Source organism: Natator depressus, chromosome 10 (genome assembly GCF_965152275.1).
Source record: "Natator depressus isolate rNatDep1 chromosome 10, rNatDep2.hap1, whole genome shotgun sequence".
Taxonomy (NCBI): Eukaryota; Metazoa; Chordata; order Testudines; family Cheloniidae; genus Natator; species Natator depressus.
This window is the reverse complement of record NC_134243.1, coordinates 67,500,068-67,517,122: the sequence shown is the minus strand read 5'-3', so window position 1 is coordinate 67,517,122 and position 17,055 is coordinate 67,500,068. Positions and strand designations below refer to the sequence as shown.

The following is a 17,055-nucleotide window of genomic DNA, read 5'->3' as shown; positions in this document are numbered from 1 at the left end:
GAAGCCAATGGGAATTTTTCAATAGGCTTCAATGGGCTTTGGATCAGACCCCCTAAATGCCCAACTTGCAATAGGATGAAGATTTGAGATTACACTGAGGTAGGATATCACACCCCTCCAGCCCCCCACAACGTGTTAGGAAAAATAAAATGAAACAATACGTTTATGGAGTTAGCTTTTGAATAAATGGGATGTGCTGAACATCCTCAGACAAAACCCACTTAGGTATGGGGCTTGCTGCAACCAGCTTGTAGGGTTTTTGAGAAGTGGCTGTTCTGTTCCATGGCAGGTTAACTAAAATAAATTCCTAGCTTCAAAGTTGATGTAAAGCAATGTATATTTTAAATGGTGAGTCTACAAACACTCCACACAGAAAATACTCCCTTTTCTCACAATCAAATTCCTAATCTAGATAAGATTGAAGAAGAAGTCTTTTAAACAGAACCTTCTAGAACAGTAAAGAACATTGGCCATAATTTTATGTAGTTCTAAAATTTTTCCTTATGCTCTAATTCATCTTGAATCAGAACTAAATGAACAAACCCAAATAAAAGGAGAATTCAACAAACTAAGTGCCTGTTCCAGGTGACCTCATATGTTGGAGAGACAGTTCAGGGTTTGTGGGTTACTGGAAGAGTGGGTGGATCTATATGTGAGATGTTTTTTATATTTTTCCAGAATTAGGATGTCTCTCACTTCCACAAAGTTGATTTCAGGTCAAGCCATATGGTTTAGATCCTTAAAATCCCTCTTCAAAGAAATTTCAGGTCATTACCATTTTGTAAACTCTTTTCCAGGGAGTTTTTCATGTGCAAAATCTGCTTTTTCCATCTCTGACCTACCCACTTTCCAGTGAGTTTCTCTCAGCATCTAACTGCTGTCAAATGGGAGGCAACATTTTCTGTAAATAGCAGTCTTGTTCATAAACACCAAAACTGTCACAATGTCCAATTGAAGCGCAGCAAATTAAGCATGAAGCAGCAGCTTTCAGGATCAGCTTTAAGGGAACAGCCTCACAGGCTCCTTGGGGGAGGGGAAAAAAAAAAAAGTTTAAAGATCGTAAACTTTTTTAAAATGCAGGCAACAATTCTTAAGTTTTCATTCACAATTACTCAAATATTAAGTTAATTATACGAATAAAAAAAAATGTTTGGTTCAAGAACTATATTCCAAACCCTACCAACACAGTTTATTAATTTTATTCATTGTAATCGCTGTAGCCCCACCCAGTCTCAGGGTCTTTCAGGCCACACTGGTGTCAGATGTTTTTTTACTAACTAGACTGTGGAACTGGTAAGCAGAAAGCCTTCCCACCCTTCCCTTCTCCTAAGCATCTGTTAGTTTTAGAGTGGCCACACCCAGCTTGTTATTGTTGAAATTTTAAAGGTGGGTACTTTCTATATTTTTCTTAGCCTTTCACTCTGATTTATAATACAGTGTATTCGAGTGACATCTATGTACTGGCAACAACATCACACGAAGGAGCTTTCTGTAAATAATATCACTATCTTGAGTTGCCAACTTTACTGGACTTCCTGCGTGACAACGGCAAAATCAGTTGCACCCAAACTTTAAAAAAGTGGCCTCTTTGTTAATTAATGTTCATTTTTGAAGATGTGGGTTTTAATCTCTTGGTACCTCCATTTTTCATCTGTAAAGTGGGGATAATAATACTTAACTAGCTCACAGGTGCATTATGATTAGTAAATCATTAGTGTTTGTAAAGCCTGTTAAGGTCCTCTGATGGAATGTATCATAACAAAACAAAAATTATTATAGCTTGGCATCTTTGGCAAGTGTCGGAGTAAAGTAAATATTTTATCATGTTCCTCTGTTTTGAGGATTGGAGAAATATGAATATTGCACAACCAGGGGCCAAACTTTGAAAGAGCTACAGAAAATGTACCCATGTATGCACTAATTTGGGCAAAAACATGATATACATGGGGAGTGCGGATAGGAACAAAGAACAGAGAGAGTTATGGGTAGTGGTAATGGAAGCAAGTGCTTTGTTAATAATGGCCCAGAAGTGACATTGAACTCCTATGGAAAAGTCTGAGAGAATTTATTAGGAGATTATATTCTCTTGCTTTTTTGAACCACCCTGAAGAATTAAGAAAACAATGAAAATTATACCCTTTCTATATAAAGGGTTAGAAGAGACTCCAGAAAGGGTACTCTAAAAACCTTTGCAATGTAATACAAGGTAATTTCTATAGAACCCTATTCAATTTCTAGTTAACCCTGTTGGCTTCACAAACCAGTTCTCTCTCTGCTTCAGGGAAAGTCTCCTTTAAAAACGGCAAGAGTGTCTGCATACTCCGAAATAGGCCACTATGTCTTTTTCGTCACATCCCTTTTCCCAGAAACTGTCACTTTTTGACTGCTGATTGTTCGTTGATCTGTTAGCTCACAAAACAGCTGTGCAACTTCAGGCTGGAGTTTATGGGCCATTGTCTTGTAATTGCTTCCAAGTGTTTGTTCCGAGGTTACTTATTTAGATCCACTGTGTTACTTTCCTATTTGTTTTTCCAATGGTCCACTGTTACACTAAATCAATATGTTCATATAAGAATGTCTAATAAACCCATATAGTTAAACAGTAACAATCTCACTGACCAAGTCACATGCAGTATTAATATAATTATTATAGCAGTATTCTTAGATTATTACATAGCAGCATCACATCTGCCAGTCACAGTGTTGCTCTAATTAAATGTGTCATGTAACAGCTACAGAGATCAAACAAAACACATTTACTTACTCATGCAAGCCCCTGTTTGTGTCCAAAATGTCATAAAAGAACATACTTCCTTTTTTAAAAGCACAACATTGGAAATGAAGATGTTGAAATGCTTTAGTCAGATGCATCATATTTGAGTAGGCTAAAGCTACAGTTCTGTTTACTTAATAGGTCAAAAGAGGTCATCATATTTCTTGACAGATTAAATGGTAAATATGTAGTCATCCAAATCACATGGAAAAAACCAGGTATGCAGAGACATTGGAATAAAAACACAAACCTACCAGCATTCTAACCTTAAAGCAGATGGCTTTATCCATTAAATTGCACATTCTTTGGTTGAGGGTTATGGGATTTCGAGGTGTTTCAGGAGCTGTTGATATAACTGCAATAGAAACAAAGATATACAAAATTGTTAAAATTATATGTCAAAGTTTTGCAAATGTCTCAAACTACATTCTGAGTTCATAAAAATAGTGAAGCTTCAGAATCTGGTTATTCCGTAATTTAAATCCATATTTCTTTTAAAAAATGATTAGGTTTTTTTTTAGAAATACATTTTTTCTATTAACTGTGATGTCAATTAAGGGCACAGGCCACCCCCTAAAATCTAGGCTGACGCATGTATTTTTTTGCATTAAAGTTTTTCATTCTCCCTCTTTTCTCCTTTATACAGACCTCACTGGATTTGTTTTCCACTCTGCACTTTCTTGGCTCCATTTTCCACCCTTTTTCATTGATTTTTTCCTCTTTTCTCCCTACTGCCCACTTTCACAGTCTCTCCTAAGGAGAATGCAAAGCCACAACGTTCAAGCAATGGCAAAATGAATTTGCCCATCCTAAATGTAAACACATTCAATTCCCTGCTGTTATCTGCCACTCTTCCCTTCTGAAGATACCATTTAAAAGAAACAATACACACAAAACTACCCTATCCCAGAGTAACGTTTACAACAGTCCAGTAACACTACTGTAAACTGTAGAGTTTGGCACCTTTATTGTACAATTCTGTATAATTGTTTTTAAAATAAGGGGCTAAATAGAGGTTGGACACTTGCTGATATAAACCCCATGCTGATGAAAAGCCTGAATAAAGCAGAAGTTGGTAAACTCAGAGTCTCCACACTGATTGCTTAGGACTAAACCCCTATTGTTGGTTGAGGGATTATTACAGAACACGGGTGCCTGCAACCAGCACTTCATTATGGGTAATGGCTCTTCTGAACTGTATAGACCCAAGATACTTTCCAAACCACTCCTGTGGATTAAGCACACAGAAAAGTTTTACTGTTACAGTTTCTTATTATGTAAGGAAAAAGAGCACATAAAATACTGTAGGACAACTAAGCACTTATTAGTCCCCTATCACTGTAATATTTGAGTTGCTAGACAGCTTTGTTTAAAAATAGTTATTCTGTGATTGTGTGCGAGTATTTAGTTTACCTAGAAGTGTATTGAGAGAACATTGATGATAATAGCATTTCTTGGAGCACTCCTTAGAAATCTGATCATATAAGCTATGCCTATTGCCTTATCATACTGTACTCGACAGCATTGTGTTTTCTGTACTAGAAGGCAGTGGAAAAAAAGTCTATAATAACAAGACCAAAAAAAAATGAATAAAGCATGTTGTTAAGTAAAAGCAATTATATAAACACATTTCGGGTACTCATCTAAAACAATTTTAAAAATAGCCTTCATCCTATTGCAATGGCAATTCATGCTGCTACATGCCAAAGATGTATCCAGAATTTTACATCTAAAATTATTTGTGCTACTGATAGATGAGCTGAATTTAAGTGAAAAAGTTTTGGATGTCTTGTACTCATCTGTCTCAATACATGGAAGGTATTTGATTTCTTTTGCAATATTTAATTGCCCTTGACGCGTCAAGTCAGAACGTTTGGATTATCCACCAAAATTGGCACAGGAAGAAGTCTGTTAATGACAAAATTATGGTCTGGATGAGCTTCTTTGGCATTTGTAAACTCAGATAAAGCAAAAGGGAATTGTAAACTACTGTCTAATCACTCCAGGCTGGATTCAGGCCTGGTATAAATAGTTACTGGAGTTGCATCTTTTTACACCAGGTCTCAGTTCAACCTTGTGTTCTGGGTAGACAGAGATTTTGCATTTCACTCATTATTTATACCTGACATTAGTGATCTAGGTTGGAATACGACACCCATCTCCTCAGAATGAGAGTGCCTCTACTCCACAAGGTCAGTACACATCCTAAAACACAATGAAGAACTGTTTTTTGTTCTTGTCTAAGTATTGACATTTCCACAGTCTAGTGCCCGGACAAAAAGCGTAAAGATTTCACTTTACTGCATCACAACACACATACGATCAAGCTACATCTCAGCATCAAACTAGCAACACACATTTCTTCTTATATAGTCTACCTGTTGGGGAAGTCTCACCTTCCGTCTCCTCTATGCTGAGGGGTCTTCCAGAGGCTGGCTGTGCTAGCTCTCAGGCTGTTTTGTATCTCTGGAGCACAAGCAGATCTAACCCAGCCAAGAATCAGACCCATCGTGTCCTTTCCAAATCAATGGGAGTTTGGGATGCTCAGAGAATGCAGGATCAGACCCATAGACAAGGCAAATTGTCTCCCCCAAAGATCGTGCAGACTACATAAGAAAATCACTGAAGAGGAAATGGGCTGCTACATCCACAGTAGTAATATTTAAAAGTCCAGGGGAGAATTAGAAACAGGATTGAGTTTTATTAAGAAATGTACTTCTGGCTCATGGTTTAAACTGCATGAGCAAGCAAGGAGGGATGAATATTAGTTCCTTTTGTTTCCATAAACTCCAAGCACCTCCATAGGATACAAGTTACATGTATAGGATCATCAAAATAAGTTGTCATTGATTAATCGTATACTAAGGAAAACACTCTTACTAGCTTCTGGTGAAAGTTTTAACACCATACAGATGAACACTTTCTACAGAAATAAGTGGCTACCTTTTATCCCGATCTTACAGGTTCTGGTTGTTCTTTGGATTTCTCAAACAAATCAAAGGGGCATACACACACACTCCCTCAGTTGTTGCTCATCATTCTACCAATCAGGCAGAGTATTCAAAACAAAAGGAACTTTCTGAAGAACAACAAAATGCTAATACCAGCTCCTGAAAAAAACAACAAACAATCAGAATATTGGGTACCATCAACAGCTTATCATTGCTCCCTCTCCACTTCTACTGAATGAACTGGTAAAAGCCCAGACCCAAAAATAAAGATCTCAAGCGATTATAAACTCCTTCTCTATCTAAATCCTTCACTAACAGTCTGCTGCTTAGTTACCAAGTAGGGTTGGGTTTTTGGACAGTGAGTCGAAGTCAAGGAGGTGAGTAGGGAGGAAGTGAAACAGTAGCTCCAGCACATGTACCGAGCTTGTTATGGAGAAGGACAAGGACCACTTTCTGTTAAACATGGTGAGCCCTCCAAATGTTTGGCTGCTTGATGATTAGCTAGCAGATGCCAAGTTAAACACCTGTATGCCAGACAAAAACAGTTGTATGTGTATCACTGCCAGTCCATCAGCACAGCATGCCTCATGCTAGTGAGTTGGGATCTTTTAGAAAATTCACAGTTCAGTCATAAGAAGCTTTTTCTACTCATTGCTCTCCTTTATCTCCTCCGTCTCTTTTCAACCCATCTCCTTAATTATATCAGTACTAGTGGGACCTTACTGCCATCATTATTTAGACATCTGCACAATTGCCATTGGCTAGATGTTGTCATAGAGCTCTAAAAAGTCTGAACAATGTACGTGTATGAGCAGGCTTTGTCTACCACTGTTAGCCGATGGCCAGGGATGTTTGGTGAGGTGCCAGCTATGCCCGTTTATACCATCCGTGACTTTAACCGCTAGGACGCACTGTCCCTTCGCGGCGGGCAGCCCGGGCTAGGCTGACGGATGCCCCAAGGTCCTAACCACCCGTGACTTTAACTGCTAGAGCTCAGAGCTCCTTCGCAGCGGGCAGTCAACACTGACTGACAGGTGCCCCAATGGCAGCACTAAGAGCCTCTCCACACCCGTGACTTTAACTGCTAGAGCTCAGAGCTCCTTCGCAGCGGGCAGTCAGGATTGACTGACAGGTGCCCCAAGAGTTTGCCCCGTGGAGGCGGCACAACTCAACGCTAGGCTCTTAGTACTCTCACCTAATGGCCAGGCTTTATAGCCAAAACGGCTGAGGTTCTTTAATTGTGTTGGCTGCTTCACAGTAAACCAGAGAAACAAGTCAGGCTTATGCATAAATGGTTACCAAAATTTATTAAACTAGATTCTAATCATGTGGTTACAAAATTGCTAGTGCCTACTTATTTAAGTGTAGAGATGTTACACACACAAACAAGTTACAAAACTGAAGCTACAATCCCAAAGAAAGAAAACAAAGTATAGAGCTCTATTTCAAAATATGTGTACACTAAAGATAGGAGATCAGGTGTGGGTGCTTCTTCCCCTCCTTGCATCTCTCGATTCCAGCGGTGCCAAGCCAGGATCGGTCACTCAATTCCGCGGAAAGACGAATAAGGGACAAGGCTCAGGGACCCTCTTAGCTGCAGAAGCCTTGGGAGGCTGTCACTTATCTGACCAGCAGATAGATAGTGAAAAGCACACAAAAATCATGGTGCTGTAGGTCCCCTACTTATACCTCTGTACTCCTTTATTCTCTTTCTCCTTTCTATGCTAAATTGGGGCTGGTCTGTCGGGGTGACGCCAGCTCTCGCAAGAGTAGTTCACACTTGCAAGGGAGAAACAATAAGTTTCGACTACTGGACACTTCTTTTATCAGGGTAAATATTTTCCCACCTAGGATGTTGGTGTGTGTGCATCATGCTGTTTTAGTAGGGGCTAAGAGCCATGTCTGTCACAGCGCCTCTGCCTGCTGTGAGCCCAATTGTTGTATACGTTCCCAGAGGCACATTGTCGCAGCACACCTGTGCTTCTCTCAGCTTCAAAGGCTGTGCTGGAGTGCCCTGGTGTTTTGGCTCCCGTGTGTTTCCAGCAATGCTGGTCTGAGGGGGGGCTGGCTGTCTGGCTACAACCACCCACCAGCATACAAATGCTCTGTTGTTCAAACTTTTACTAACATGGTTAGAAATGCAGGACCAGATTATCCTTCCAGGGCTACAATCATTTATGCATATTCTCACCAGCAACAACACACTGCACCATAGTAACTCTAACTCAGGAACCAATCCATGCAACAAACCTTGATGCCAACTCTGCCCACATATCTACACCAGCGACACCATCACAGGACCTAACCAGATCAGCCACACCATCACCGGTTCATTCACCTGCACGTCCACCAATGTAACATATGCCATCATGTGCCAGCAATGCCTCTCTGCTATGAACATCGGCCAAACTGGACAGTCCCTACGTAAAAGGATAAATGGACACAAATCAGATATTAGGAATGGCAATATACAAAAATCTGTAGGAGAACACTTCAACCTCCCTGGACACACAATAGCAGATTTAAAGGTTGCCATCCTGCAGCAAAAAAAACTTCAGGACCAGACTTCAAGGAGAAACTGCTAAGCTTCAGTTCATTTGCAAATTTGACATCAGCAGCTCAGGATTAAACAAACAAAGCCTGTAAATGGCTCGCCAACTACAAAAGCAGTTTCTCCTCCCTTGGTGTTCACACCTCAACTGCTAGAAGGGGGCCTCATCCTCCCTGATTGAACTAACCTCGTTATCCCTAGCCTGATTTTTTCTTGCATATTTATACCTGCCTCTGGAAATTTCCACTACATGCATCCGACGAAGTGGGTATTCACCCACGAAAGCTTATGCTCCAATACGTCTGTTATTCTATAAGGTGCCACAGGACTCTTTGCCGCAATCATTTCTGCAGGAAATGTAGGGCTTAAGGACAGAGATCTTAGCAACAGGGATACCAACAGAGACCTCTTTTGGCTGTGTCCAGTCAGTCAACCAACAGCTTTAGGCCGTCCACAAAATGAAAATAAAAAACTTATTTAATATACTCTGCATATATTTCAGAAGGGATTGCACAGGTACTGTATTCAGGAAGGGAGAGCAAGGCGGGAAGGAATACTGAAGTTGCCTTTCATACTCCTTACAGACACTCAATATTCCCATACACAGCTTATTGACACTATTGGAAGTTATGTGCATATATGTGCAGACCCTTCTCTATGCAGAGATTTTCAGTTCACCCTTATGAATAATCCATTTCTGTTTCAGCAAAGGAAAGAAATGTGTGTGATTTACCTTCTAGTGTGATATGTTATATCACTAACACAAGAAACAGTAGTCCCAGAGAATGAACAACAGAGTCCCATAGAAATAAACCTTGTGAAGAGCATTCCAGTGACAGAAGACTGAAAATAGCATATCATTTGTAGGCTGGTTCCCGGTATACAATATTTTCCCCCTGTTGTCAAAGGGCCTGTCTTTTCCACCACAACTAAGTGAATTTCCCATCTGTCTTAGGAAGGCTCTCACCTCTCTGTCTGTGTTGTAAAAGACCATTCATAATAGTGCCTGGCATTATCAGCTACCATGTTTTCTTTTAATGGGGTATATCACAGTTAGACAGATTTGACCATATTTCTAGTCTGACTAAGAATGACCACGTAGTCATCTTCCAAGGATGTTCCTAAGATTGCTGCAAAGAAATTTCTTGCCACAATGAATTCTCTGCCTGTCTATTTTCAAACTGGTAAATCTTACCCAGTGCTACATAGGATGTGTCTGACCAGGGAAGCTAATACAAACCAGCAGGACACTTTCTGCACTGTGTACATTCTCTCTCTATGATGTCATTCTTATTGCTGACTAGGGGGAAAATACTTTTATATGATTTACTTTTCTAAAAACGTATAAAATATATAGTCAAAGTAGAGAAACTATTTGAAAGTTGTTAGTTTCGGTATATTTCAGCACCATTCACGGTACAAAATAATTTGGATGAGGTGGGTTAGATTTTATGCAACTCTGATTAAAACTTAAGTTCTTTTCCAGTGAGGAAACATTTGCAGTAAAGTTTATGGCTATCCATAAACTGTAATATAAATATGGAACTTTATCTTTTACTTCTAAATAGAGTGGTGCCAAAAATATTTGGAAGTGCATCAATGTATTACTTAAATCCACAGTCTCTTTTAAAATACGGCTATATTACTTAGTTTCAGTGTAAGTCTAGAGAGTAAAGATCATGTTTTTCTTTAGCAGGAGCGCAGTCTAGAACAATAAGCATGGTAGTGGAAGCCAGGAACTTCTCAGTTCTATTTCCTCCTCTGCTACTTTTATGCAAATCATTTAACCTGCCTGTCTCAGTTTCCCGGACTGTACCACGGGGATGCAGATACTTATTTACCTGCCACAGGAATAATTGTTTGTACCCTGCTTTGAAAATGTGAAGTGCTTCTATTTGATTATTTCTGCCAAGCATAAGAGTCAAAGAGGGTATCATGATATTAACAATAACTAGCATTTGTAATTTATATAGTTCCATACACGTGCATGGAGTTTTCAAACATGTGAGAAGACAGATCCCTGCCACAAAGATCTTACAATCTCAGGAGGCAATCCTGAAAATGATTACTCACACAACTGGTCCTTATCCTATTCTGTTTGCTTAGGTTTTATACTGCACCCATCACCCTCATATTTCAGTACCTATGCAAATATGAGTGTACCAGTATAATTTATTTGTATTACAGCAGTAGTAGTGCCTTGAGGCTCTAATAAGGAAGGAGACCCCCCCCACCCTTGTGCTAGGCACCATACAGCCATGAAGCACAAAGACAGTCGCTGCCTTAAGGAGCTTAAAATTTTGGTTTACAACAAAACGGAACAGGTGGACAAAACAGATGGGGTGGAGACAGGAGGACAAGGTGTCAGCAAAATGCTTACTGCACAGCAAAGCAGTAGTCACAGTGCATTTATGATCAGATGTCAAGTTTCCTAGGCATCGTGGCAGAAGCAACGTTTAAAGAGGGTTAGGAGTGAGGGTAAGGTAGTGACTTTATGGATATTTGGAGTGTGGGGGGGAATTCCTTTATGCATACAGGTATGACCTGGGAGAAGGCAATGAAAGGAGAAACTGATTGGTGGGTGGTAAAACCTGGGAAGGTTGATGGAGCAAAGGTGGCAGTCTACTTCAGGACAGATTAATAGTCCCATCCACCCTAATGGCCCTAAGTCATGAACGGCCAGAAAGGTAGAAGGAAGGTTGTATTTGATGCAGTGGAGAGTGGATAGCTGGTGAAGTAATGGAAAGAGAGTTGTTGAAGCAGTCAGAGTGATGAACCAGGAAGATGATCTTACCAGAAGCATTTTGCACAGTCAAGGTTGAAGAGAAGGAGATTGGAATAGATATGTAGAGATTTTGTCTCAGTGGAATTACTCATGTTAGCAAGAACTTGCACAAGCAAAGGTTTGCTGAGTTGGGCCCCAAACAGACAAATACAAATAGAGAAGACAGGGGACTGAGATTGGTATTTATGGGGGATTTTTGTTTTCTCATCCTCATCTGACTTCTCTTTTTCCTTGTTCTTAGCCCTTTTCTTTATTCCCATTTTGTTTTCATTTCTAACCTTTATCTATTTTCTTTAAAAGCCCTGTTTGCAATAATTAAAAGAAATCTTTTTATTTATGTTTTATAGAAAAATTACACTTTTTCTTAACAGTACAGTATTTTAGTACTTGTTATTAGGGGTGTAATTAAACTTGAATGGCAGAAGTTTCAGGCGCTCAGGTGTTCTCAAGAATTTTTGTCATCTTGGGCTGCGTCCGAACCAGACAGAAAATAAGCCCCTTCCAATTTTGGATCTAATTTACATCCCAAACTGTAGAGCTGAGCTCAGAGCCAGAGATTTGGAGCCAACTCTCTCCCATCCACCACTCATATATGGGGCTGAGGTGGTTTCATACTGGAGGATCCAAGTGAGGTCCAAGTTTTTAACTAAATCCTTAAACTACATGATAGTGTAATTGGAGAGGTTAGGGATCAAATGATGTATTTGTATCCAGTTCACCCCACTTTGTTCATCTTTCCTCAGATAATTCAGTTGTTAATCTAACCCAGGCAATAAAATTGTTCCATTTCCCTTAATTATTTTATTCTCTTCAACTACAGTTCTTTGGTTGGTGTTTGTTTTTGCAACCATAGTGATGAAATACATTTGTTGGCCACAGTCACAATAATTCTGAACAGTTTTCTACTGGTATTGTTTTATTTCAGTAAATCCAGACAGTTGCTTGATTTACACCTTAAAAGTAGGAATTTGGAGGCTATATTCCTAAAATAACTCTTGGATTATTTTTCTAACATCAGACCAGAAGTTTTTCATTCTGGGACATTTACACAAGAACTAAAGATGGCTCCCCACACTATTTCCTCCAGCACTTTGCTGTGAGTTTTGGATCTAGTCTGTCTTGTGAAATATTCTTTTCATAATTGTCTTGTTATTCTCTCCCCAAGGAAAAATTTGATACTATTTAAATCTATTTGCAGAATGACTGAATGATCATTTTCATCTTGAAAGTGCAAACTTTTAGAAAACTTTGTAGGGATCACGTGCTTTACACACAAAGCTCTGCTACTAGTTCCTTTGGTGTCAGATAAACTCCAAGATGTGATTTAATAATCTGATGACAAAACCAAAATGAGTGCGAAAGACTCTCAAACACTTACAGAAAAAAATTGACTTATACTTTTTATAGTTTCGTATTGCTCTCTGCTTCTTAAAGCCTTGTTCCTTGCTAGGGCTCAGTCCTATGTGAGCAGTCTTCCTCATGCATGCAGTCCTGACTCACACAGCCTTACCCTTAAATTTGTTTGATATCGCTCAGAATGTTTTGTGTTATTGATACGTATTCTGCTTTCCATTTTAATAGGACATATCTCAGATCCTTGGCCCCACTACCGCAACACAAAGAGACTGGAAACATGGTTAAACAGGCAGTTAATGAGTGTCCGAGTGAGGAGGAGTTCCTGAGTGGTATGGAACTGGCTATACTCTCCCCGGTGTAGGTCATGTGGCAGTTAACATCCTGGCCCCTGGGGGCCAAAGGCAACTGGTAGAGTTTAGATTAGCCCCGCTCAAGTTCTAAATTATACCAGGGCCTGAGCCAGTGTGGAAGTAAACCCAGGCTCATAATGCTGAAAAGAGCTTTTAGCAAATCTCCCACACCCCACCCTTGTCACCTGCTCTAAGCATTTATTGAAGCAGGATTCAAGGCTTAGTTTGAAGTCAGATGACAAAAGAGTTCAGCTGCTCGAACTAAATTACGGCACAATCCCGCTCTCAGAAACTGAACACACTAAAACACTCGCCTTTTGTCTCTGGGACTCAGTCTGAGTCCAATGTGGGAATGGAAATGATTTCTGGAGGTTTCAGCCTGTCCCCGATTGATGGATTTCCAACTCATTCGCTTTCCAGAACAGCATCATGAAGAATGTATTGTCACAACAACTGGAAGGAACCCTTTGTGTGGGGTAGACCTTAACAGTACGGCATTGTAAAGCAATTTGTTCCCCTTTCATTAATTAAAATGTACGGGTTATTACATATTAGTCTCTGACTTTCATCATTTACAGGCCTGTTTCACTTCAGTTAGAAGGGATGGCATGGTAATTGCTAATTTATGCAAGAGTTGGGATTACTGTAAGAACAGGCCATGTCCTTCAGGATGGGTGTTGCTACTGAGTATTATTGTTTAAAAATAAAAATAGTTTCTAAACAAAATGGTGTGGGAGGATAAAGATTCAGTTCAAGTTGGGCAGTGGCCAGCTCGGGTTTATGGAGTAATTGCTAATTGTGAAAAGCTCTGCCCAATGGTCTGTTTACCAAGGATGTTTTGCCCATTTTAGCTGAGGTGGGGCTCACTTCCTTAACAGACACAGAACAGAGCTGCAGTCTGCTCTGTATCCTGCTCCAACAGAGCATGCTCAGATCTTGAGGCATTCAAAAAAAGTAAAAGTAAAACCCCTGCTTCTCTGTTGCATAGCAGGCGTAGATTAAAGAATCAGGATGCTGTTCATCTGCAGTGTTTACCTGCTCTTACACGTACGTTTTAGTAACATCCTTGGTCAAGGATAATTCACCATTGTTAATTAATTATACAGTTAATCCTTCCTGTTGTACTCATTTATATATGCAGCATTCTGTGTATTGTATTTTGATCATTAATGTGAGTGAGCACAGACAGCAATTGAGTAAATTGTCTCAGCCTTTGTTTGATAATTCCTGTTCACAATTAACAGCTAAATAATGTATGAGGTATATTAATATTAGCAAAACGCAGTCCTGACTACAGTCAGATGAATAACAAAACATTATTTCAGGCAAAATCACAATTTAATGTAATAGCGTAAAATAAAATAACTGATAAAAAAATCACTCTTCTTATTTAGATATGTATAACGGTGCCCCTTACCTAGGTCCCTTGGTGGTTTGTCCAATCAGCTGAAAAGGAGCAGAACATAAAAGCATGTACTGGCTTGTTAATAAGCCTTCCCTCTTCCCTTATTAAAATTAACCCAAAGTTTTATTCAGTACCTTAAGTTCCTCAAATGTGGACTCTGAAGATCATCACAGAAAGGTTCAATCCTTGGACCAACAGCAAGAATAGACCAGGCGATGTTAAATCCTGTGCTGGAAATATTTGTAAGGATGGTCAGTGAGCTGCACCATCTACACTAATAAGAGCTGAGAGTCACATCATATTAGAGCAGTAATTCTTTCCCTGATGTGAAATATTCTTATAACCCCACATTCAACAAGGGCACTCCGAACTAGGGCTACCATTGCACCCCATTATGGCTGCAGGAATTGCAGAAGTTGGAGATCACTGTATGATTCTATGTGTCACATGTGCTCTCATACCTAACAACAGTGGAATGAGTTAAGGCTGTAGTGGCAGCTCTAACTCTGAATGTTTTTGCCTTTGCCAATGTAGATCGAAAACAGTGGTCCCCAAACTGTGGGGCACGCTTCCCTAATGGGGGTGCGGAGGAACACCCAGGTGGGCCAGGTCAGCCCCCATGAAAGGGTGGGAAGATAGCACCACCCAGCCCCGCTCAGCCCCCCAGCTCAACTCCAGCCCAACCTCTGGCTGCGTCCCCAGCTTAGCCCCCAGGCCTAGCTGCGTCCCTGCTCCCAGCCATGGCTCAGCTGCCAGCCACCACTCTCGGCTCCCGATCCACACTCCCAGCTGTGGCTCTGCTCCTGGTCCCGGCTCCACTCCCGGCTTGGGGGAGGGGTGGAGTGTGGACCCATTATATTACTGGAAGGGGTGGGGGGTGAGAGGAAAAGTTTGGGAACCACTGATCTAAAATGTGGCAATGGCTTTTGGACACATTTGCATTTGATCTCCAGGGACTTAATGGGAGTACGATCTAAACCTCCCTCACTTTTCAAAAATTAAGCATTAAAGGAATCAATTTCCCACTTTCTAACATGACACGGTGCTTGAGATGCCAATGGCTCTTTACACTAAGTGACTCTTTATACTGTATGCCGAGCACACAAGTCACATCATTCCCTTCTACAGAAAAATGCTCCAAAAGGAAAAAGTTTCAACAAAATATCAGCATGTTCAATGCAGCAGCAAATATGACACATTTTCTCACTCAGGAAGGAGGATTAAAGGTGACAAGGAAGGGAAGGAGTCATGGCCTTGTAACAGTTCAGAACCCCAAGATCTGTGAAGGACTCTGCATACCTATCCCTCTGCATATTGTCCTGGGCCCCCTTATTCCACCCATCTGCTTTAAGATTCCTGCTGTGGTTACGTCCAACAATGAGGCTGTGGTGGACAGGAAAGGGAGCTGTAGTGCAAAAGTTAATGCTGCTTAAAGCAGCATTATATTTCCCTGGGTTTACAGGCGCTACAATCTGCATCAGTTCTCCCGTGCGGGGGAGCGGATAATGTTGAGATAAATGGAACATGCCAGCTGTGTTAAATTTAAATGAAGCGAGAAAGAAAAGACTTCTGGAAAAATGAGTTTTGCTGATTTTAGAAGATTCCTTTGTTGATGTTCACTGTCTTCAACACACCCATGGCTAGGGATCTTTACTTTATTAGAGGGTTGCATATGTTGGGTGTGTCTATATTGCAGCTGGAAGCGTTGCCTCCAGCCCAGGCAGACAGACTCATGCTAGTTCTACTTGAATTAGCATGCTAAAAATAGCAATGTGGACATTGTGGCATGGGCAGTGATTTGGGCTAGCCACCCTGAGCTCACACCCAGGGGATAAGACATGAGCAGCTAACCCAAGTAGCCATGCGTGCTGCAACATCCGCATCTACCTGGGCTATGAAGGATGCTCCCAGCTGCAATGCAGACATACTCTTAGTTGCTACTATAGACCAAACTCATTGCACACACGAAGGCCTCCTGCCATTCCCCCTACAATCTCCTGGTGTGCCTCCTCCCAGTTCTCTCTATTTCAGAGAGTCCCTACACACCACTCCACCTTCTCCCTGATGCCAGGGGTTCTGTGTCCCCCGCAACCTCATTCTCTCCTGCCACATGCCAGGAACCTGATGCCCAAAACATTCCATAAGAATGGCTGCACTGGACAGACCACTGGTCCATATAGTCTTATGGGACTGGCCACTGTCAGACACAGATGTTTCTGGCAGTTGGAGGCTTAGGGATACCCAGAGCATGTGGTTGCATTCCTGACCATCTTGGCTAATAGCCATAGATGGACCTCTTCTCCATGAATTCATCTAATTCTTTTTTGAACCCACTTATACTTTTGGCCTTCACAACATCCCACGGAAAAAAGTTCCACAGTTGACTATGTGTTGTGTGAAGAAATACTTCCTATTGTTTGTTTTAAACCTGCTGCCTATTAATTTCAGCAGGTGACCCCTGGTTCTTGTGTTACATGAAGGGGTAAATAACATTTCCCTATTCACTTTCTCCATGATTATATAGACCTCGATCGTATCCCCTCCTAGTCCTCTCTTTTCTAAGGGGAACAGGCCCAGTCTTTTTAATCTCTCCTCATATGGAAGCTGTTCCATAGCCCTAATCATTTTTGTTGCCTTTCTCTGTACTTTTTCCAATTTTTTTTTTTTTTAGATGAAATCCCTAACATTTTTGAATTGATCAGATGCAGCATTCAAAAGCCATCATGTTGCATACAGATAAATAGAAACGTCATCAAGTAAGGCCTTTGGTTGCTTGGCCAACTATCCAAAAAATAATGTTTGTAAATGTACCTTAAACATGTAAACAAGGAGCATAAATATGGAAATAGAAATAAAATTACCCATAAAACAGAGAACGGAGGGA

At 40.6% G+C, this 17,055-nt stretch overlaps 1 long non-coding RNA gene across 1 annotated transcript; it reads right to left on the bottom strand.

Annotated features, from left to right (window-relative positions):
• Positions 1-256: 256 nt before the first annotated feature.
• On the bottom strand, positions 257-14,400 carry LOC141995321 (uncharacterized). The gene is made up of 3 exons (XR_012641299.1): positions 14,306-14,400; positions 3,028-3,128; positions 257-1,023 (listed from the first exon to the last, which is right to left on the bottom strand). It is a non-coding gene; the product is annotated as an uncharacterized LOC141995321 (long non-coding RNA).
• Positions 14,401-17,055: the final 2,655 nt, after the last annotated feature.